The 23,664-nt window shown below is 37.0% G+C and overlaps 1 long non-coding RNA gene across 1 annotated transcript; it reads left to right on the top strand.

The window, feature by feature from the left end:
• The first annotated feature begins 3,721 nt into the window (after nucleotides 1-3,721).
• LOC118799692 lies at nucleotides 3,722-13,141 on the top strand. Its single transcript, XR_005006131.1, has 5 exons — nucleotides 3,722-4,098; nucleotides 4,342-4,423; nucleotides 8,114-8,184; nucleotides 8,289-8,422; nucleotides 12,224-13,141. It is a non-coding gene; the product is annotated as an uncharacterized LOC118799692 (long non-coding RNA).
• The last annotated feature ends 10,523 nt before the right edge of the window (nucleotides 13,142-23,664 follow it).

Raw genomic sequence — 23,664 nt, 5'->3', positions numbered from 1 at the left:
CCTGAACGACTCATCCGTCCTAAGCGAAGCATCAGTTTCAGGAAAAACAATTCGATTGTCAATATATTTGCCCTGCTGACTACACTTCCCACAGCCATTGTAGCCTGAGTGACCTTTTATGTTCTTTACAAAGGCACATGCTGGAGCATCGCAAACCACTGTACATAGCCTTAAGGACATGAAGTCTCCTTTGTAATCAAACCCTTTTTCAAGAGCTGAAATGTCTGACACAAAATCTTCCAGGAAGGCATCCAGTGATCCTGGTTTTTGTTTCCCACAAAACAAACCAATTATAACTGGGTCATGTTCTGGAAGATTTTCAATCATTCCTAGAATAGGCCAAAATTGCATGGTGGAACTCTTGAATAAAGGTAAGCCATCAATGTTGACTTGGAGGTCCAGAAAGTGTGTTTCCTTTACAACATCCTTGTGTTCTTCTAAGAGATGCGTAATAGATTCAAGCACACCAAAGTGATAATACTGACCCCCAGCTATATCCTTACAGCTAATTTTGGTTGAACGAACTGTTCCAAGCAATGTTCTTGCATCGTGTGGGAGCTCTTGGTGATAATCTGAAAGGATCTTTAAGAGACCATTTAACGCACAATGTGTAATATTGTGCTCGACAGCCCATGCAGCCAAACCACTTTGCAGAGAGGCTTGGAAGTCTGTGTCTGAGTCTGTGTCAGATTCGCTTTCAATGGAGTCATAGGCATCAAAAAATTCATCATTGTCAACATTGGACAGACAGTCTTCAAAGTCTTCATCATCTGGTTCTTGCAATTGATAGAAATGCCCACTTCCCCATTCATTTACGTTGGTAGACTGTAATTGTTCATCAACCTTAGCTTTGGACTTTCTTCTTAATGTCCAATATGAAGGTGTTGAGAAAGCCATATTGTACTGACAGATTAAAAGAGACAGAACAAGAGACATACAATAAAACAAGTAGCTTAAACAGTCTTCTGTTCCATTTTCTGACAGTTGAATGGTTACTTACTGGATGCAGATCAAAAAGTGAGATGTTCACAGAGAATTAGGAATCTGTAAGGTAAATATGAAATATTTTCTGAATCATAACAGGTACTAAAAATACTATAGTATTACTTATTTCATTCAAGCTCAGCAATAGGGAAAATGTATTATCAAAGATTAGTTGTGTACTATAGAAAAGAAGTGTGGCTATAACAAAGTGTTGCTTCTAAACAGTTTGTTCCTCATCAGATATTTGCTGTACCTCTAACAGTATAATAGTCAGAAATTTGGGCACACCTTATTGAATTTATTTTTAATAATCTCATAAACACATTTCGATCTAAAGGCTTCCACTTAAAAGCTTGGGATTTGTTTCTTAATTGAATATAAACAGTGATGTCTGTATATGAAAGGCTACTTAAAGCAATGCAAAATGTAAAATTTAGACTACAATATATATTTTGATTTGACAAATGGAACAAATGAAAAATATCTTTTATTTTAAATTCTTCAAAGTAACTCCTTTTGCCTTGATGGAGCTTTACACAGTCTGTTCTCTAAAGCACCTTCATGAAATGCCACCTAGAATGCTTTTCCATCAGGACTGAAGAAGCTCCACATACACTGGCTTGCTGCTGGTGAAAATAGCCATTTGAAATGGTATTTTAAATTTAACCCCAGGCTTATTATATACTAAGGCTTATTATTCTGTAATTACAGGGACTTCCATGCTAACTGGCTGAGCTATTCTTAGGGTATAGAACTGTGTAATAAAACTTTGGGCCCACCGGTGGGCCCTGGCCATTTAAGGGGTTAAAGCTTTGTTTTGTAAAAAGATTCATATATAGGCATCAGCTCAAAAATGTATATACTGTTTGTCTTAAAAACAACATTCAAGCATTTAAGCTTATATTTTTAGCTCAAAGTATCCTTAAGATTACTGAAAACATACATTCTGTCAGGTGTGTCTAAATTTTTGACAGGTAGAATGTGAAATGTTTTAACCCCAGAAATCACTAACATGGCCAAAATTACTATTATGTTTTTTTCACCACTTTGTTAGTGTGCTACATAACGTATCAAACAGTGATGCCACAGTTGTTAGTTAAAATTATATTATATAAAATTATAGTTAAAAACATATTACGATATATATTTAGAAACGTCCTGCATATATTATAATTTTGTCAGATGTGTATTTTCTATATACATAAATGTCAAGAAACACCAGTAAGTCATCAACATCCCATATTAGCACCATCAGATTTATTGTGTAAAATACTTTACTGTATTGCATACTTAGATTGCTTCCTACATTTTAAATATGTGAGGTAAGGGTTGTAATATTGATTGGCATATTAACTGTCACATGCTGATATAGAGATCCACATTTCCATGCATTCCATGTCCCAGGGCACCTGATTCCTTGATGTTTAGCTAATAAACTGGATTAAGTGTGTTGGGCAAAGAATGTATGGAGCTGTGCTGGGAAGGGGATTGTCAGGAGGAGGATTAAGAAACACTGATCTAGCAGATTCTTCACATATATAGATATAAGCGGAGATGTTTGAACACCCCTGGTCAAATTACATGTTTTGTTGATTGTCTATGTGAAAAAAGGTTAACGTAAGGTTAAATATGGCATTTTTTGTACATGTGCTGAGGATAAAAACATACTGGAAAAAACATAAAATATGTCATAACTTTCAAATAGGCCACATTTTGTGTTCTATTTTTCCAGTACATCAAATGCAGCAAATAAACAGTAATTTGTGCATTTAACATGCAGAAGTGTCTGGAGAGGATATGTTAACTTATTTTCACTTTGAAATGCAATAAAACATAATTTGACCAAGGGCACACAAACTTTTGCATCTGACTGTATATACTCTATACATTTTTTTACAGGTGAAGCCAATATGGCATACTTTTATTTTCTCTTTATTTTATTTTTTATTTTTATTTTATTTTTTTACTTTTCTAATGTCTTTTTGAAGTAGTCTAAGCTTGTGCATGGTAAAGGGTTGAGGGTTTATATTTCTGATTAGAATGAGATTATTACATCAGACATGCCTTGTTTAAATTTTTCTGGGCATAATTTTCGGCGTTTTACTTCAGAGCTTAAAGGGGAATTTTTTTTTTATTTCTGCTGAATTAAATTGTCATGATGTAACAGTGATTCAGAGTGGTTTGATCTAAAAGGCTCTGTTCTAGAGAAACTTGCTGAGTCAGAATCATGCATAGTGATGGTGGTAAGGACCAGGTGTATGAAGAGCGTAATACCTCTAAAAGCTACATCACAGAATGCTATTACATGAAATGATTACAGATACTTAATGCCATGCCTAATGGTTTGTTTTACATTCATTTAGAGATAGATGATTGAAGATTTTTGTATAAAACAATTCTTTATGTGTTCATGGCAGAAACATAATTTTTTCAGATTTTCTACTATTATCATCAACATTCCATATAAAAATTTATTAGACACATGTAGGTTCACTGGTGGTTTTGGATAGTAAATAAAATTAATATCAATTTGTGTTGTAGACATAACAACCCCTAGTTTTTATCACCACTGCTGTAAAGAAATCTGCATCAAAAAATTTCTTTACAGCAGTGGCCACCAACCCTCCTCCTGGAGATTTATTTCCTGTAGAGTTTAGTTCCAACCTAGACCTTATCCAACACTAATACATCTGATCCAGTCAATCAAGAACATGCAAAAAAGTTAATTAGCTGGAGCAGGTGTGGCAGATTGGAACTAGACTCCACAGGAAGGTAGATCTCCAGGAGCAGGTCTGGTGACCACTGCTCTACACCATTTCAAACCTCTCCGAATGATTTTGTTTGCATCTTCTCAACCCTTAAATTATGCAATATTAGGAAAAAATGTGGGATTTAAGCATTTATGTCTGAATGCCTATCACTAATTTAATGACCTCTGAACTATCCGATTGGAGGACTTTATATGAGTGTGGTCTACAAGCCAATGGGCGCGCAGAAACGAATTTGAAAGTTGCTCCGCCCATATGCCTCCGGACGTTATACGAGGTTGTGCACGGGCTGCGTTGGGCAGTCTACCGAGTGCGTGTGCGATAAGAAGTTAAAACAGGCGAGAAGGTAGGTTTTTTTTATGTTACATATCGTTTATTGTTGTATTTAATGTTTAAGGCCACGCCAAAATAACTTTTACTTCAGTTAAGCGTTGAGTTTCAGGGGTAACACATCTGGTTAACCTAGCTAGCTAACCAAGTTTGCTAACGTTAGCTAGCATAGCAAATGTGAGGTGTGTTTGTTCAGTTCGCACTTGCAACGCAGACATTTTTATTACTTATCTTTAGGTTAACTATTCTTTTTTAACAGAATGTGTCCTGTGTCACAGATGACACAATCGAGTCATCCTAATTAAACAGGCTCAGGAGCAACTTTTCATCTGACGTTAAAGGTAAAAACATTTAACTTAATTCAAAGTTTTCACGGTAGCTTGCTTTAAAAACGTAGAATGGACCGACATGTCCTGTGGCTGATTTGCCGTAGTATAATCGGCCATTTTATAGCCATGTGAAGTAGCTAGATAATTATGCTAGCATATTGTTTGTCAGCTAGGTTAAGTTACCTTAGATTAACTTATTTCTAAAGAATTACTGAACTACTAAGGCATGAGACATTGGACACTTCTTATTCTGGATCTCCTCAGACCTAAGAATTTTGGTAATATCACCTCAAATTTTATTTTAAGCGTAGGATAATATGAAACTGAAGGTGGATTCTTACTCCGATTTTCCATTCCACCTTAAATAACGCCACGGTTGCGCAGGCGCCAGAATATAACGTTAACTGCAGCACAATTTAAGGTGGAACGGAAAATTTGAATAAGAAGCTAACGTCAGCCTCGTGCTGTACCGGAGAAAACGTTAACATGTTTAGTTCTTTTGAGCATTCTTTTCATCGTTAATATCCTGGATTTTGAGTGATATTTTCTTTAGCTGCCGTTAAAACTGTGGCTGTGCTATTTATCCCGCTCACATTGGCTTAAACTAAATGTTCGCCGTTGGCCTAACGGCGTTACCATGGATACAGCAAAACTGCTTAACCTCTCAACGGTAGCTTAGCTGAGTATTATAGTTATATGCAGGATTTCAGTCATAATTATATTTAAGTTACATATATTTATATTTATGCATTTGCGCTATAAAATTAGAAAAAAATTAAAGCTATAAAACCAGTTATCCAGTATAAGCTGGCTCAGATTGGATGTGGATAAATGTGATATAGATACTTTATCGCCCCCTCAGTGATATTTTTGGACTCAACTCACCCAGTAACTTTAGTTAACTAACTATGTAAATATAAAATAGATGCCTACAGAACTGTAAATAAAATACTTACCACAAATTTGTCTACAAAGACAAAATATTGTAGCTTTTGTAGCCGACTGTTTGTAAACTTAACCTATGTAACCTAGTTAACGGAACGATATTTATGCTGTGTATTGAACAATTAGGTTAACTAACTGATTATGCTCAAACTTTAAATAAAATACTGAAACAACGTCTAAACTATTGAACAAATGTTGGAGAGGCACGAAAAAACACAAAAGCTGTTCCGAGAGTGAAGTAACCTGAAGTTACACAGAAAATCCGAGTGACCGTTTTTGACAGTTATTTTTTTCAAGACTTGGGATCCACGAGACCTCTGTCTCGTGCGTGCAGTTTCCCGCGCCACTGCCCCGCTAGAGAGAAATACCCGACTGGCGTGTGTGAAACAAGTATGCACTTAAGACAGCTATTTAAAACAATACAGATCACAGTAATAAAAAAGCAACATTATGATGAATAATAATAATAACCTGTTTTATTTATGCAAACGGAAAATAACAGTAAGCAGCAAACAGTGAAGTGCCGTTAGGAGTTGGCTGAAGGAAACTTCGCCTGCTTATTTTGCTGAGTAAGAGTCCGAAGGGGCTGAAATGCGTGATCTGCAGGGTGAGACGTTAAACTTAATTTTTGAAATTCTTTTCTTGATATTTGTTGCACTGATGAGCTGAAAAATAACAATCTCACCCTTGTTCACAATCTGTTCAAGCTTAATGTAAACAATGACTGACAGTGACAGAATGAAGCTGTTTGCATTATTTTCTCGGTTCTGGATTTATTCTCCTTCACTTATAAATCAAATCTAGTAGCACAATGCTGCGTTCATCCTCATGTCTTGGAGTCCATGTCTATGAGGTGTATGTAGTCAGGTTTTAGAATTTTTACATTTCTGTAATGCACCGTATGTCACAGTTTATTTTTTGACATTTGATGATCGGAAATACAAACAACAAGCGGTGCCAAACTTAAAAAATACTGTTAAACCACAAATACAATGATTTCTGTTCACATTCTGTGCTGCACTGAATCTAATTAAACAGGACTAATGTTGCTTTCTTTGTAATGAAACATGCAGTTGGTCGGTACTCTAGAAGTACTGAAGATATCCATGATATTGTGACATACTGTAAATATTTGTAAATATTGTCATATTGCCCAGCCCTAGAAGGAATGTGTTCACAGTGATAATTTATATACATTTTTGTTTGGATAATTCTTAATGAACTGCAGCTTAGTTATGGCAACATTGATGTACGGGTCAGTTTACACATTAGTCTAAATTTTGCAAAGTGAGTTTTTAAATATGTACATGTCATGTTCTCCTTTTATTGTTGACCATAGTTTATTAAACAGGATTATTACAAGGAATTGATATGTCTCTACAGGGCATAAATAAGCCATTAGGCAATGGAAGGGCAATTTTTTAGTCCTGTTAGCATCTTTGAAAGCAAAAAGTGCTATTGAAGCAGGATTCCATCAGGTTTGTTTGTAAATGTGTGAAATAACTTACTACTCATAGTTAAGTTGCTCAGTGTTATTTGAGTGATATGTGAATTGAATCGGTTAATTCTTTAAAGAAGTAGCACTGAAAGTCAGCCTAAGCCGAGCAAGAAGCGTAGGGCAAGTCACATGGGTAGGGGTGTAATCAATAATCTTGATCTTTCAACAAAAAAAAAGGTGATTATTTTTAGATCCCTCCCATTTAAACTGATCCTTTGAAAACCAAAACTAAAAGCATATCACCCATGTTTTTCCAAGTACTGCACTTATAACCTGTGTCTTCCAGGAGTTCTTTTGTTTGTGTTAAAGTTCTTAATGGCCTGTCACCTTTGTAGCTTAAGGCCTGTGGGCCAGCACATGAACAGAGATCTGCAGATGCCAAAATTACTTTACGTACACTTTAGGTGCTTTTAACAAAGTCCTCAAAAGAAGTGATCACATGTGGTTTCATTCAAAAGGAACATTAGAGAGAGAATTTTGCAATTTCCCTCCAGGATCAATAGTGTTTCAGTAGCAAGACATATAATTGCACATAAACTTACATATACTATGCAGAAAAATAGAAATAAATCTAGACATGAGTTAAAGTACAAGAGAAATAAAATAAAAGTAAAAATAAAAATCTGTTTACATATTCACATGGCATGTGAGACAGATTTGTTGTATTTACAGCAGGCACTGAGTGGTATGAGGTAAACTAAAAGCACATATTATAAACATAACTAACTCAGAGTTGCATCAATATTACAGTGTGTAAAGTGCATAGTGAAAATGTCATTACAGTAGTAGTTGATATATTGCACAGTGTATTAATCAGAGAGTGATGTGGTTCAGCTCAGATAGCAGGACATCAGTACCTTCTCTGCAGTAAGGAGAATTGTTGTAGAGCACTTATAGCAGTGGGTAAGAAATCTCACACGGCCTCTTTAACACAGCGCAGCTGTAACAGATGGCTAGTGAATGTGCTTCTCCGTTTATCCAGTGTAGCATGCAGAGGATGTGAGGTGTTGTCCAAGATGGCTAACAGCTTGTTGAGCGTCCTCTGTTCTGCCACAACCTCAGAGTCCAGCTTGACTCCTACAACAGAGCCAGGCTTCCTAATAAGTTTGTTCATTTTGTTCAGAGCACTTTTGTTAATGCTGCTGCCCCAGCAAACAGCATAGAATAGAGCACTCGCTACAACAGACTGGTAGAATGATTATCTTGCAGTGTTAACACATTAGCTTTTAACCTTTTTCCTTCTGCTTCATTGAGGTCAGATTCAGAAATACCCCCATTTCCTGGAGATCTACTCTACCCCATCATCAGAAGTCCTTCTGCTCTTATGCAAGTATTCAATTTATTGACACTATGTTAAGACCATTCCAATTCTTACAATAAATCCATTCATAGTTTTAAATGATCAAACATAGCAAACACTTGTTTGTTTTGAAGGTCTACACAGGCATTAATCTAAAGTATGAGCCTGGCTTGTACCAGACACCTCGAAACCAGGCCTGACTGAGCCCGACTAGTACTTGCACATTTGAAACTCAAACCGGAAATCGTTTGACTTTTTCTTCCACAGGGTAAGTAGATATGCACACAGACAAAGGCTGATTCTCAGAGTTGCTTTAATGATGCTTACTTGTGTCCACTGGAGTTGAGACATGTTAGGTGCTGTGATAAGCTGGTATTTTACTTTTGATAATGGGGGAATACCTGCAAACTTAATGGGGAGGGAGCAAACACTAGGCAAAAGAATTTAGGTTATGCTTCAGTTTTTGGTTATGCATTTTTCCAATTGTTTGTTTTTTAGAACTGAATATTCCACATGGAAATGGCCATCATATGGCAAATGGCTGTATATTTGCCCATGGGATTGTAAGCTGGATACATGCCAGTTGTGGGTTTTTATTTTATTTTTTTTTTTTCCTTTTTGGTATAGATAAAGATTGTTTCACAAATTTGTCTTTATACACGGCATACATTTATCTAGACCCTGTATATATTGACTAAAAAGATATCAAACCTGCACACAAACATCTTGAATAAGATTCATTATCACTCAGACAACAAACATAGCACCTGAAAATAAACCCACCTGAAACCTGTTGGCCTCTGTCGGATAGCAGACCTGTAGTTTCCACTCAGATCCTCATTAGTCGTTGTGCTAAGCAAGGATGTCAGTACTATAGCAGTTTTTTTTCCCTGAGGATTTTAGTCTGAAATACTGTATCATTTATCTCAAGTAAACTGTGATTTAATGCCAATTCTCAAGAGCATCTGTCGCATCGGAGAAACCTAAAAACCTTGGCATTATGATTTGATTCTGACCTGTCTTTAAATGTTCCTCATTAGTAATATTAGTTTGCTAGCTAATTATGATGGACATCATATGTAGCAAGGCTGTTTCACAGGGTGAAGTTAATGGTGGAAGTTATTCCATCATTTTTTCAATTTCTGCATAATTCAGTGGTTAAGATGTAAACAAAGTAATTCGGTGTGGTTTGATGTGAAGTGGCTCTTTGCACAGAACTTTACAGACTCAGATTTCTTTAGTGGTGGTATATGGAACCAGGGGTCACAATGTATACTAAAATATTGCAATTTTATTAACTTTCCAAAACCACTAGTGAACCTCCATGGGTAACCCTTTCTTTTACAGTCCGCTAAGTTCTAGATATTTCCCAGGTAAGTATGAGGTACAGACTCCAAGGTGCTAGGTGATTATTTTAGGTGAGAAGATATTAAGTACCAGGATAGTCTAAATGAATTATAAAACATCTCACAGGTTCTAGATCAGGCCTGTGGGCCTTGTTTGACACATGGGTACTAGATTGTCAATATTAGAGGGAATGTATGTTATGTATTTACCTGGAACTTCAAAAGAATAAACAGGATGTGAGTAGGAGCTCAGGTCACTCATCTGTAAAGTCTTAAATTGTATGTATCTGTGTATTACCTAGATACTAAACAATCTGAACTGTAAAGGAAAGCAGGGACTCTTTCTATGGTTTTACTGAGTTCTTACAACAGAGTTCTTACAAATTGCCACTTATCATGCAAGTATAAACAGACTGTAAGAGAGCAGGATTCATCACAATGGTAATACCTGTTTATTAAAACCTTTTGACAACTCTGTTTTTTGACACTAACTCCTGTACATTTCAAAGTACAATATTGTACAAGAATGTCAATTCCTACACCTTGCTGTTTAGTTTACACATAATTTGTAATATATGTTTAAATGGTGCGATTTTCACTTCTCAGGACATGGTACTTAAGTGTGTATATTTTGTCTGAGATAAAAGATTTCTTTTACAGGAGCAGGTTGTCTGCACTTACCAAATATACTGAAATGTATGTATGTATGTATGTATGGTTTACATTAGAAAAGCTTCAAGAACAGAGTAAAATCATGGTCATCAGTACCATTTTCATTTTACAACACAGTTTGCCCATAGATACCAGGTAGAGTTTAATATTGCACATTGTGATGTACAGGAATTATCATGTCAAAAAGTCTCAATAAACAGGTATTACCATTGTGACAAATCCTGCTTTCTCTTAGTCCGTTTACACTTGCAACAAGTGGCAATTTTTCTGAACTTTGTGGTAAGAACCCAGTAGAACCATAAAGTCCCTGCTTTCTTTTACAGTTCAGATTCAGTTTAGTATCTAGGTAATAGACAGATACATACTATTTAAGACTCCACAGATTTGAGTGACCTGAGCTCCTACTCATATCCTGTTTATTCTTTTGAAGTTCCAGGTAAATACATTATAACATGAAGATACATTCCTTCTAATAGACAATCAAGTATGAAGCTGTAAGAACTGTTCTGTTTTATTTAGTAGCTTTCAGTTTTCTAATTTAAGTAGAATGTTTTATGTTGGTGTAACTGTAACACCAGTGAAAGTAACTCCATTTTCAAAAGCTGTGCAATACAATGTTCTACACTAATTTTGCATTTGCAGTCTAAATTAGGGGTTATCACCATGTAAAAGGAAAAAAAATATATAATTGCAAAATTGTGTGCATGTTTAAGTATCCCCTTTGGCTCTGAATAGTTTTCCAGTTTAGTTTTCAGGTATTTTATCATGTTTCTTTTAAACTTAATACATTGAGCCTGATGGGCATTTCAGTGTAATTAGATTGTAATGGTGCTTACCATCATGTTACCCAGTTTTGACCTCACACTAACCTGGGTAATACCTAGAACCTCTGAGACATTTCATAGTAATTTATTTAGACTATCCTGGTACTTACCATCTTATCACCTGAAATAATTGCCTAGTACTTTCTAATCTATACCTTACCCTTACCTGGGTAATACCTAGAACATGTGAGACATTTCAGTATAATTAATTTAGACTATCCTGGTACTTACCATCTTGTCACCTAAAATAATTACCTCATACGTTGGAGTTTGTACCCCACACTTACCTGGTTAATACCTAGAACTTGGGGGGCTGTCAAACAAAGGGTTACTCCTCCTTGTGCCTTCTGAGTCTATATATGTATTGTTGATAGTAAGACAGTAGAAAATGTTTTCCTTTGGGTACTATTTCGCTTTAAGACGCTGCATGTAAAACTGTATTTAAGACAAACTGTCACTATTTTTACAATAGTTGAGAATCTGGCAGCATATGCATAACCACTTCATGTAATAACTTTCTGTGCAGGAGCTTTGACGCATTAAACTGTTTAAATGTCTGGTTCCTGTCATTTCCATTGTGAACAGTTCTGACTCAAGTTTGTCTAGTACAAACCACTCTGAATGAATGTTTATCATGACCATTTGATTATGGAGATTCTGAAAAAAATGGTGGGATTTCCCTTTAAACCTGTTTCAAAACTCTCATGAGGCTAAAGGTGTAGGGCTGGACACAGTTCCAGGGTAATGTTCAAGTTTGCTAGAACTTGTGAACAGTGTGGGATCTTCTGTCACTGTAAACTTAAATTATGGAAACTTAGTTGTGAAAACCACACCTTCAGGCTTTTGAGGTCATGAAATTGGATGCATTTACCTGTATACACCTATTTGGCCTTCAGCAGTTTAGCTCTGCCATTCACATGAAGCTTGAAATTGGGTTTTGGCCCATAGTGTTTTTTGAATGAGACAACACAGGACAGCCAATCAGGATAAAGGTCTACAAATCTGCCTTAAAATCACAGTAATACAGTCTGTTTAATTTTGTGGGATAAAGAAGGGGCTAGAAAATAGTGTAAAAATGAATTATGACTGCTCCTTTTATTTGTTCCTCAGTTATGACTGCTCCTCGGGGGGCAATAATAAAATACAAAAAATGTAGGATGGTCCCTTTAACACTATTTCAAGCCCAGTCACCCAAAACAGAGCTAACTGTCTTGTTTCTTTGTGTAGCTGAACAACGGACCACCCTGTCTGGCTTGATGCTGATTGACTTGATCAGGTGTTCCTTCCTGCTCACCTGCCCTCCAGACTAGTTTGACCACCTTGGAGCCTCCTGCAAGTCCATTTACTCTCCTGGTGTGCAGAAAGCCTTACCTGCATGCCCCATTCACCCACTTGAATGCTTACCTGGTCATGGCATGCCTTTACAGCAGTCTTGATTTTAATTCAGATGATCATTCTTTTTAAATGGCCTCTGATAGGTTTCTAGATTGTAATACTTGTACGTCATTGGTCTCATTTTTGTTAATCTAATTACTTTAGCCTAATTAGGCTTCCTTCTTTATTCATTAGCATATTTCTAAGATGCCTCTTCACTTATCACTCTTATTGCTTGTTTTTCTATTTTGGGTTGACCAGTGGAGGATGGGTTCCTCTTAAGGTTTCTCCCTCTTGCTCTGTGGGAGTTGTCACTGTCTTTCTTTGCTTGGTCATTTAGGGCTTGGACCTGGGTTTTTGTAAAGCTACTTTGTCAGTGTCTTGTGAAAAGTGCTATACCAATCAACTTAATATATCTGATCTACCCAGCTGTAGCTACTGGAACTCCAGTTACTACATCAAAGTTAATAATTGAACATAACCTTATTTATTGTAAGATGGTTGATCTCCATATTTTTGTTAATTTAATATCTTTAAATGGCTCTGCAGTTTTCCATGTAAGGACGACTAATTGGCACCACCTGAAGCTCCTGTTATCTGCATCTACTTTTTTGTAAAAGGAACAAGTCTTGCCAGTTGAGAGGCTCAATGGGGAAGTGCTGAAAATTGTTAAATACTGTAAATGTGTTCAGTTTGTGTTCTTGCTAAAATGGTGTTTTTATTAATGCCAATGCATTTCTAATTGTCATAATAAACAGACTCTGTTTTAGATTACCTGTCTTATGTTGTGTTTGTACTGCCTGGTTGTTATTGTACCCCTGACAGGCCACATTACAAGTTTTCTTTACAGAGTCAGGGGTCCCAGAGTCTACAATGACCAGTGAACTTTTGGGCTTATGTTTTGGTGGTGCTGATAAAATAGTGAAAAATATGTTCCCTTATGGGTACTATTTTTGTTATTGTATTCCTGGACATTTGTTAAAGAAAGGACACAAAGTCATGGTTAGCTTTCAAAAACAGGTAAGCCACTGCTTTTGTTTTTGGTTGCTATGGGGTAAATAATGTAGGGATACGTCTTAAGCTACTTAAGAAATGCGGAATTAAAAAGTTATGGTTGAAAAATGCTCTGGTACTGACGCTTGGGGGTTTATTAGATGTTGAAGTGGGGATTTAAGTGCTTTACCCAGCACAGGGTGAGGGTTTTTTTGTTTTTTTTTTGTAAAAATCAATGCCATAGTACAAGTTCAAACATGACCAAGATAAATGCGCCAGAAAATGGACTGAAACGCGATCTTCCGATGTTCCGCAGATGCATATTCAGCAGGAGAGCAAAAAGCGACAGTTCCACATTTTCCCTACCAATATCCTACCTCTCAAAATAGAACGCGATGAATTTCCTCCACTTCGGTGTTTTACCGACGTTTCGCCTACGTATGTGTGCTGTCTGGGTTATTGCTTTATTATACAACCAACTTACCGATTTAATTAAATTTAGGCTTTCTTTTGTTTGTGGGGCGAAAAACTACAACAGGAGCTATTTCACTAGAGTAGGACATACTAGTTCATCAACCTCAATAAGCTCCTATCCACTGAAACAGTTGATAATAGTTCATAATCAACCACAATAAACACTCATATATGCTAGAATATGAGACGTTAGTCCATAAAAGACCTTGACAAACACCCCTGTTTTCTAGAACATAAAATATTAATACATAAATGACCTCAATAAATGCTTTAATACATTCGAATAGGACACATTAGGCCATAAACAAGCTCAATAAACAGTTCTGTTCACCAATATACAAAAGTAGTTCACAATTACACATCTTCTCCCTGTGAAAACAATAGGTACAAATTTTGGACCCTAGATTAGGTGATATTATACAAACAATCTCTATAAACACTTCAAAAGACGACACTAGAAGATTTTAGTGTATATAAAACCCCATCTTAAATCCTAGGATAGGGCCTATTTGTTTGCAAACAACCTCAATAAATACTCCTTAATACTAAGATAGGACATATTAATCTGTAAATAACTTCAGTAAATATTCCTCTATACCAGGAGATATTAGTCCTCACACAACCTCAATAAGAACTCCTTAATATTAAAATAGGAGATATCGGTCCATAAACAACCAGATATAAACCAGAAAACCACAAACAACCTCAGGAAATACTCCTCTAGGTACTAAAGTGTCACTGGGGTGGTACCCTAAAGAGTACATCTTCAGTACCTTTACTTGAGTAACGTAATAGAACCAAATTCTGTTGTAGTAATATTTTGTAAGTAGCATCAAGTCCATACACCCTTACTTAAGTCTTAAATCCAGACTTTTTATTTTATGTTTCTGTTTTAACATAGATTTAAAAATGTACCTTTTCCCTGGAAAAAACTTCCTAAAGGTACACATTGGCCCCTAAGTTCATTGTTGTACATTTGACAGTACATTTGATGTATAGTTTATATTTTAATTAACAAAAATGTACCTGTACAGCACCTTTTCTGACAGTGTCCATAAACAACATTAACAAACGCTCCTATATACAAGAATAGGACACTGAGTGGATTCATTCCGAGCAGACATTAGTTACACTGATTCAGAGCGTTGAATGCAAAGAAACTTTCAATCTATGCCATGTTTGTAAGTAGAAGAGAAGGAATTTTATTATGGTTTGAATTTGATGGAGTTTTTTGTACATACAGTTTTGTTTTGTGGAAAGAAAATCCTTCTGTCGTATTTCTCCAGTAATTTGTACCAGAAGGAGATAAAAGCTAATGAAGGTCTGGTCTTGAATAGGAGGGTTTTGTAATTGACTCGGTCTCGCTTTCATTTGGACTCGGTCTCGACTCAGCCTCGGCTCAGTCTCAGCTAGTCATGGTGTTTTTGCATATATACTACTAAACTATAGCCAAAAGCAGTTCAGCCACGCCCATTCATGCTGAAAATATTAATCCACAAACAGCCTTAATAAACACTCCTGAATGAATACATTTACATAAAGCTGCCTAATTAGCCTACAGCAGTTCGGCCCCGCCCATTCATGCTTAAATTATAAGGAATGTTTTAATCAGGCTGCTTTATGAATGAGGCACAATGCAGGGAACCCAATCAGAACAGAGCTCATTTACAAATATTAGTTTTAAAGAATTTTAAAGTAAAAAAGCTGTTTAATTGTAAGGTATAAAAAGAGTTTAGAAAATAATCATGTAAAAAAGGAATAATGATTGTTTTAGTACATGAACCCACACAAATATTTTGTCACTTATTCAAGTGGCTTCATCAGTTTATATGGACTATTTCAGACTCTGCATCTTCCTTTATGACATCACTTCTTTATGACATCATTTAGAACTATCAGAAAACTGAGCGTCTCATTCTGAGTGTGTGATTCTCTTCAACAGGTGACGGTAAGTAAGTCTCCTCCTCCTGATTTCCTGCAGTAATATGAAGTTATTTCACTTAATAGGACTGTATTATGTACAATTAGTCAAATCTTTTATCTTTTAACTGATTTCAGCACCATTTAAATGGTCACTGAAAGCTGTGTTTGTTTATTAGTACTATCTTAATCAGTCTTCATTTATTTATTTAAATCATGTTTAACTGAAGTCTTATTAATATCAAATTTAGATTTAATTGGTATTTTTTCTTTTGATATTTTAATTTTATGTAGTATGAAGGGTGTTAGAGCAGGAAAAGACTGAACAGTGCCGAGAAAAACATACTGCTAGACTGTAACACTGAAACAGCAAGACTGCCTACTTGGTGAGTACAAACCTGTTTACAGGGGAGTTTAGCTCATGGTTATTTATTTATTTATTTATTTAATGTTTTGGTAACACTTCATAACAGCAATAGTTTATAAGACGTCTATTATCTTTTACTGTGTAATTAACTAATCATAAAGTAGTCCAGTTTGTAGGGTTATTCATCATTAATTAATATATTAACGTCACTTCATAAGAAACACATACATTATTACTGTGAAATGAACTAATCAAGAATTTAGCATTCCACTCCCTGGTTGGTCCTCTTTTCTTACTACATTGCATATGAAGAGTTGGACATTTCACAATCCACTCCGAGGGTGTTTCCTCTGGCCCACAGTATTGCGATATAATGAGGTGGGCATTTAGCGTTCCACTCTGAGTATGCAAAACTCTCCGCAAACAATTAAGAAACAGATAAAGTAAAAAGTGGTTTTGTCCCCAGAAGGGGGGGTCAGTGGTGTGGTCAATTTTATAGGCCTGGGAACAATTTAAAAATAAATATGGTATAATAAGTAACTATTTTTTAATAAGTTAATATTTATACTGATAAGTAATTGCTTGCTTTATGCTTTGTACATGCTTAATATGTACAAAATATCAAGTCTTTCCACACCGACGATGTTCATCTGTCCAATGATGTTGCGGATATACATCTCTCCCGCTATGTTGTATATGCAGAATTCGACATATATAGTATCACTCTGTGGGCGTTTATCTATTTCCACGATGTTGCGTATATGTTTATGTGGTTGGGCATTTAGCATTCCAACACGTGGGAGATCAGCTATCCATTGATGTTGCCCAAAAGGACTTGGGCATTTGGCATTCTATTTCAAGTATGTTCAGTTATTCCACGATTTTGCTTATACAGAGTTGACCATTTAGCATTCCACGCTGAGTATGTAAAACACTCCGCAGTTGAGGAACAGATACAGAAAAAAAATAGTAAAAAGTGGTATTGTCCCCAGAAGGGGGGGTGTGGTGTGGTCAATTTTATTGGCCCGGGAATAATTTAAAAATAAATGTAGAATATTGTTTTATGGTAAAATAAGTAACTATTATTTAGTACGTTAATATGAAGTACTGATAAGTAATTGCACTACATTTAGCGTTCCGTCCCACGATATTGTATATGTGAATTTTGGCATTTAGTCTTCCAATCTGAGAATGTTCTCTCTTTTGACAGCATTACTTTTATTGAATTCGACATTTAGCGTTGTAGCCCATTTTTAAGTCATGGCTTATAGCTTGAAACACATTGCGTTAGTGTGAGATTCATTGATATCTGCATTCCATGGTTTAATTTGCTAATTAAGCTAAATTCAAAGTGATTATGAACATTTTATCAGCTGCATAAAGTATTCTTGAACTGTGTGTACTAACTTTTGTGTTTTCTCAGTCAACAGAATGTAAATTTCATCTGCTTCAGGCAAGTACAAGGTTTAGTCTCGTACTGGAGGCTGCTTGGATGAAGGTAAGTAAGGTAATTCGGGTTATGGTAAAGGTGAAATGTTTTTTTTTCCTCACATAGTTTTCTTAATATACATCTAATTCCAACTGACATACTTGTAACTAAGTGTAACAGTTTTTGAGTGACTGTGTGACTCATTAAGCTTGCAGAAGTAAAGAAGACCCATACCACTACAGGGGCTGATGGTAATGGTTCAGAGGGAGGTCTTTTATGTAAATTAGTCTCTTATGGAATTATCGTTGCAGTATTGAGGGTCAGTGCAGCATGAAGGTAAGTACTGGAAAATCTACCCATTTGTGCCTTGTCTCAGTTTTTTTTCTACTAAAGAATTCATGTCCTAAACTAGTGTTTCTTAGTCTTGCTCCTGGGCACCATTTCATCCATTTTCTGCCTCAACACACTTGATCCAGCTCATCAGCTAATTTTCAAGCCACTCATGAGCTGGATCAGGTGTGTTGAGGCAGGGAACAGTCATACCTGTGCAGGGCAGTGGGTCCCCAGGACCAGAATTAAGAAACACTGTGCTAAACTATATATTAAAATGGTGTTATTTGTATGCATAATTGTTTAACATACACTTTGTTACAGGTGCAGAATGCTGTGTCTAAAGGACTGACTGGGATGTCCTGCACGAATAAGCACCGTCAGTGGAACTTGGGTACACAATGAAATTTAGGCCCAAAAAAGGCTGTGTGACATGTTTCGAGCACCACAAAGTAAGTGATGACGTTCCTGAGAAAATACTCGCTGTTACTCCATTATGACCACCAACTCCTGTATTCAGCTCCCACAGTGCACTAAAGAAGAGCTTAGAAGTGGCTCACGTACCAATAGGCAGCCTCCTGCACAACGGCATTTCAGCTGAACAAGAACAAGTGTCAGCAGCCACCACGCAGCTCCAGCAACCACATGGTGAGCACGGCCCTGATATGCAGTGCCAGAAATGCATGTCATTTTACAATGTATACGTCAGTCTAGATGAGTTTAAACGCACAAGTTTAGAAGAGGTCAGTAAGCACAGACTGCCTCTCGTATCTGCTATTTGAACTGCTATAAGGAGATGGGCATTTAGCATTCCATTTTAAGGACGGTCAGTCATTCCACGATTTTGCATACACAGAATTGAGCATTTAGCATTCCACTCTGAGTATGTAAAACTGTTCATGAACAATTAAGGAACAGATACAGAAAAAAAAATAGTAAAAAGTGGTATTGTCCCCAGAAGGGGGGGTGTGTGGTGTGGTCAATTTTATTGGCCCGGGAATAATTTAAAAATAAATGTAGAACATCGTTTCATGGCAAAATAAGTAACTATTATTTAGTACGTTAATATGAAGTACTGATAAGTAATTGCACTCCATTTAGCGTTCCGTCCCACGATATTGTATATGTGAATTTTGGCATTTAGCATTCCAATCTGAGAATGTTCTCTCTTTTGACAGCGTTACTTTTATTGAATTCGACATTTAGCGATCGACTTTGCGTGCGTTCATCTAATGCCTTGGTTTTCCGTTCGATTTGTGAATTGCGCTATTTCAACTATTGCGCTATTTCAACTGTTTTGTGTTGTACATTGGACTGGATGGATGTACAATGCACAACTACAAAAGCACAGAGGCTCATCAGTATCTCCACAGTGGGAAAGTTGGACGACATGACCTTGTATTTTTGAAAGCTGATGTGCTACCTAGTCAAAGCAAGACAAGTGTTCACTCTGCCTGGGTTTTTGCCACAACAACCGACATAATCAAGATATTCGGGTGCTCCTGTATCGCAGGACAAGGGAAGTCCTGTAGCCATTCTGCTGCAATCCTGTGCAAGGTAAGTTGTGCTAAAGAATGGCTTTGCCTTAGTAGGAGATTAAATCTAACAGCTATTTTGTAACTGGTAATAGAACCTATATAGTTTGTTTACATACACTTTAGCCAGCTATGCTACTGTTTGTTGATGATCTGTAATGTAAATGCATTAGCCCATTTTTAAGTCATGGCTTATAGCTTGAAACACATTGCGTTAGTGTGAGATTCATTGATATCTGCATTCCATGGTTTAATTTGCTAATTAAGCTAAATTCAAAGTGATTATGAACATTTTATCAGCTGCATAAAGTATTCTTGAACTGTGTGTACTAACTTTTGTGTTTTCTCAGTCAACAGAATGTAAATTTCATCTGCTTCAGGCAAGTACAAGGTTTAGTCTCGTACTGGAGGCTGCTTGGATGAAGGTAAGTAAGGTAATTCGGGTTATGGTAAAGGTGAAATGTTTTTTTTTCCTCACATAGTTTTCTTAATATACATCTAATTCCAACTGACATACTTGTAACTAAGTGTAACAGTTTTTGAGTGACTGTGTGACTCATTAAGCTTGCAGAAGTAAAGAAGACCCATACCACTACAGGGGCTGATGGTAATGGTTCAGAGGGAGGTCTTTTATGTAAATTAGTCTCTTATGGAATTATCGTTGCAGTATTGAGGGTCAGTGCAGCATGAAGGTAAGTACTGGAAAATCGACCCATTTGTGCCTTGTCTCAGTTTTTTTCTACTAAAGAATTCATGTCCTAAACTAGTGTTTCTTAGTCTTGCTCCTGGGCACCATTTCATCCATTTTCTGCCTCAACACACTTGATCCAGCTCATCAGCTAATTTTCAAGCCACTCATGAGCTGGATCAGGTGTGTTGAGGCAGGGAACAGTCATACCTGTGCAGGGCAGTGGGTCCCCAGGACCAGAATTAAGAAACACTGTGCTAAACTATATATTAAAATGGTGTTATTTGTATGCATAATTGTTTAACATACACTTTGTTACAGGTGCAGAATGCTGTGTCTAAAGGACTGACTGGGATGTCCTGCACGAATAAGCACCGTCAGTGGAACTTGGGTACACAATGAAATTTAGGCCCAAAAAAGGCTGTGTGACATGTTTCGAGCACCACAAAGTAAGTGATGACGTTCCTGAGAAAATACTCGCTGTTACTCCATTATGACCACCAACTCCTGTATTCAGCTCCCACAGTGCACTAAAGAAGAGCTTAGAAGTGGCTCACGTACCAATAGGCAGCCTCCTGCACAACGGCATTTCAGCTGAACAAGAACAAGTGTCAGCAGCCACCACGCAGCTCCAGCAACCACATGGTGAGCACGGCCCTGATATGCAGTGCCAGAAATGCATGTCATTTTACAATGTATACGTCAGTCTAGATGAGTTTAAACGCACAAGTTTAGAAGAGGTCAGTAAGCACAGACTGCCTCTCGTATCTGCTATTTGAACTGCTATAAGGAGATGGGCATTTAGCATTCCATTTTAAGGACGGTCAGTCATTCCACGATTTTGCATACACAGAATTGAGCATTTAGCATTCCACTCTGAGTATGTAAAACTGTTCATGAACAATTAAGGAACAGATACAGAAAAAAAAATAGTAAAAAGTGGTATTGTCCCCAGAAGGGGGGGTGTGTGGTGTGGTCAATTTTATTGGCCCGGGAATAATTTAAAAATAAATGTAGAACATCGTTTCATGGCAAAATAAGTAACTATTATTTAGTACGTTAATATGAAGTACTGATAAGTAATTGCACTCCATTTAGCGTTCCGTCCCACGATATTGTATATGTGAATTTTGGCATTTAGCATTCCAATCTGAGAATGTTCTCTCTTTTGACAGCGTTACTTTTATTGAATTCGACATTTAGCGATCGACTTTGCGTGCGTTCATCTAATGCCTTGGTTTTCCGTTCGATTTGTGAATTGCGCTATTTCAACTATTGCGCTATTTCAACTGTTTTGTGTTGTACATTGGAGTGGATGGATGTACAATGCACAACTACAAAAGCACAGAGGCTCATCAGTATCTCCACAGTGGGAAAGTTGGACGACATGACCTTGTATTTTTGAAAGCTGATGTGCTACCTAGTCAAAGCAAGACAAGTGTTCACTCTGCCTGGGTTTTTGCCACAACAACCGACATAATCAAGATATTCGGGTGCTCCTGTATCGCAGGACAAGGGAAGTCCTGTAGCCATTCTGCTGCAATCCTGTGCAAGGTAAGTTGTGCTAAAGAATGGCTTTGCCTTAGTAGGAGATTAAATCTAACAGCTATTTTGTAACTGGTAATAGAACCTATATAGTTTGTTTACATACACTTTAGCCAGCTATGCTACTGTTTGTTGATGATCTGTAATGTAAATGCATTAGCCCATTTTTAAGTCATGGCTTATAGCTTGAAACACATTGCGTTAGTGTGAGATTCATTGATATCTGCATTCCATGGTTTAATTTGCTAATTAAGCTAAATTCAAAGTGATTATGAACATTTTATCAGCTGCATAAAGTATTCTTGAACTGTGTGTACTAACTTTTGTGTTTTCTCAGTCAACAGAATGTAAATTTCATCTGCTTCAGGCAAGTACAAGGTTTAGTCTCGTACTGGAGGCTGCTTGGATGAAGGTAAGTAAGGTAATTCGGGTTATGGTAAAGGTGAAATGTTTTTTTTTCCTCACATAGTTTTCTTAATATACATCTAATTCCAACTGACATACTTGTAACTAAGTGTAACAGTTTTTGAGTGACTGTGTGACTCATTAAGCTTGCAGAAGTAAAGAAGACCCATACCACTACAGGGGCTGATGGTAATGGTTCAGAGGGAGGTCTTTTATGTAAATTAGTCTCTTATGGAATTATCGTTGCAGTATTGAGGGTCAGTGCAGCATGAAGGTAAGTACTGGAAAATCTACCCATTTGTGCCTTGTCTCAGTTTTTTTCTACTAAAGAATTCATGTCCTAAACTAGTGTTTCTTAGTCTTGCTCCTGGGCACCATTTCATCCATTTTCTGCCTCAACACACTTGATCCAGCTCATCAGCTAATTTTCAAGCCACTCATGAGCTGGATCAGGTGTGTTGAGGCAGGGAACAGTCATACCTGTGCAGGGCAGTGGGTCCCCAGGACCAGAATTAAGAAACACTGTGCTAAACTATATATTAAAATGGTGTTATTTGTATGCATAATTGTTTAACATACACTTTGTTACAGGTGCAGAATGCTGTGTCTAAAGGACTGACTGGGATGTCCTGCACGAATAAGCACCGTCAGTGGAACTTGGGTACACAATGAAATTTAGGCCCAAAAAAGGCTGTGTGACATGTTTCGAGCACCACAAAGTAAGTGATGACGTTCCTGAGAAAATACTCGCTGTTACTCCATTATGACCACCAACTCCTGTATTCAGCTCCCACAGTGCACTAAAGAAGAGCTTAGAAGTGGCTCACGTACCAATAGGCAGCCTCCTGCACAACGGCATTTCAGCTGAACAAGAACAAGTGTCAGCAGCCACCACGCAGCTCCAGCAACCACATGGTGAGCACGGCCCTGATATGCAGTGCCAGAAATGCATGTCATTTTACAATGTATACGTCAGTCTAGATGAGTTTAAACGCACAAGTTTAGAAGAGGTCAGTAAGCACAGACTGCCTCTCGTATCTGCTATTTGAACTGCTATAAGGAGATGGGCATTTAGCATTCCATTTTAAGGACGGTCAGTCATTCCACGATTTTGCATACACAGAATTGAGCATTTAGCATTCCACTCTGAGTATGTAAAACTGTTCATGAACAATTAAGGAACAGATACAGAAAAAAAAATAGTAAAAAGTGGTATTGTCCCCAGAAGGGGGGGTGTGTGGTGTGGTCAATTTTATTGGCCCGGGAATAATTTAAAAATAAATGTAGAACATCGTTTCATGGCAAAATAAGTAACTATTATTTAGTACGTTAATATGAAGTACTGATAAGTAATTGCACTCCATTTAGCGTTCCGTCCCACGATATTGTATATGTGAATTTTGGCATTTAGCATTCCAATCTGAGAATGTTCTCTCTTTTGACAGCGTTACTTTTATTGAATTCGACATTTAGCGATCGACTTTGCGTGCGTTCATCTAATGCCTTGGTTTTCCGTTCGATTTGTGAATTGCGCTATTTCAACTATTGCGCTATTTCAACTGTTTTGTGTTGTACATTGGACTGGATGGATGTACAATGCACAACTAC

Source organism: Colossoma macropomum, unplaced genomic scaffold, assembly GCF_904425465.1.
Source record: "Colossoma macropomum unplaced genomic scaffold, Colossoma_macropomum, whole genome shotgun sequence".
NCBI classification, from domain to species: Eukaryota; Metazoa; Chordata; class Actinopteri; order Characiformes; family Serrasalmidae; genus Colossoma; species Colossoma macropomum.
Note: the sequence above shows the minus strand (reverse complement) of the source record. Positions and strands in the feature narration are given on the sequence as shown.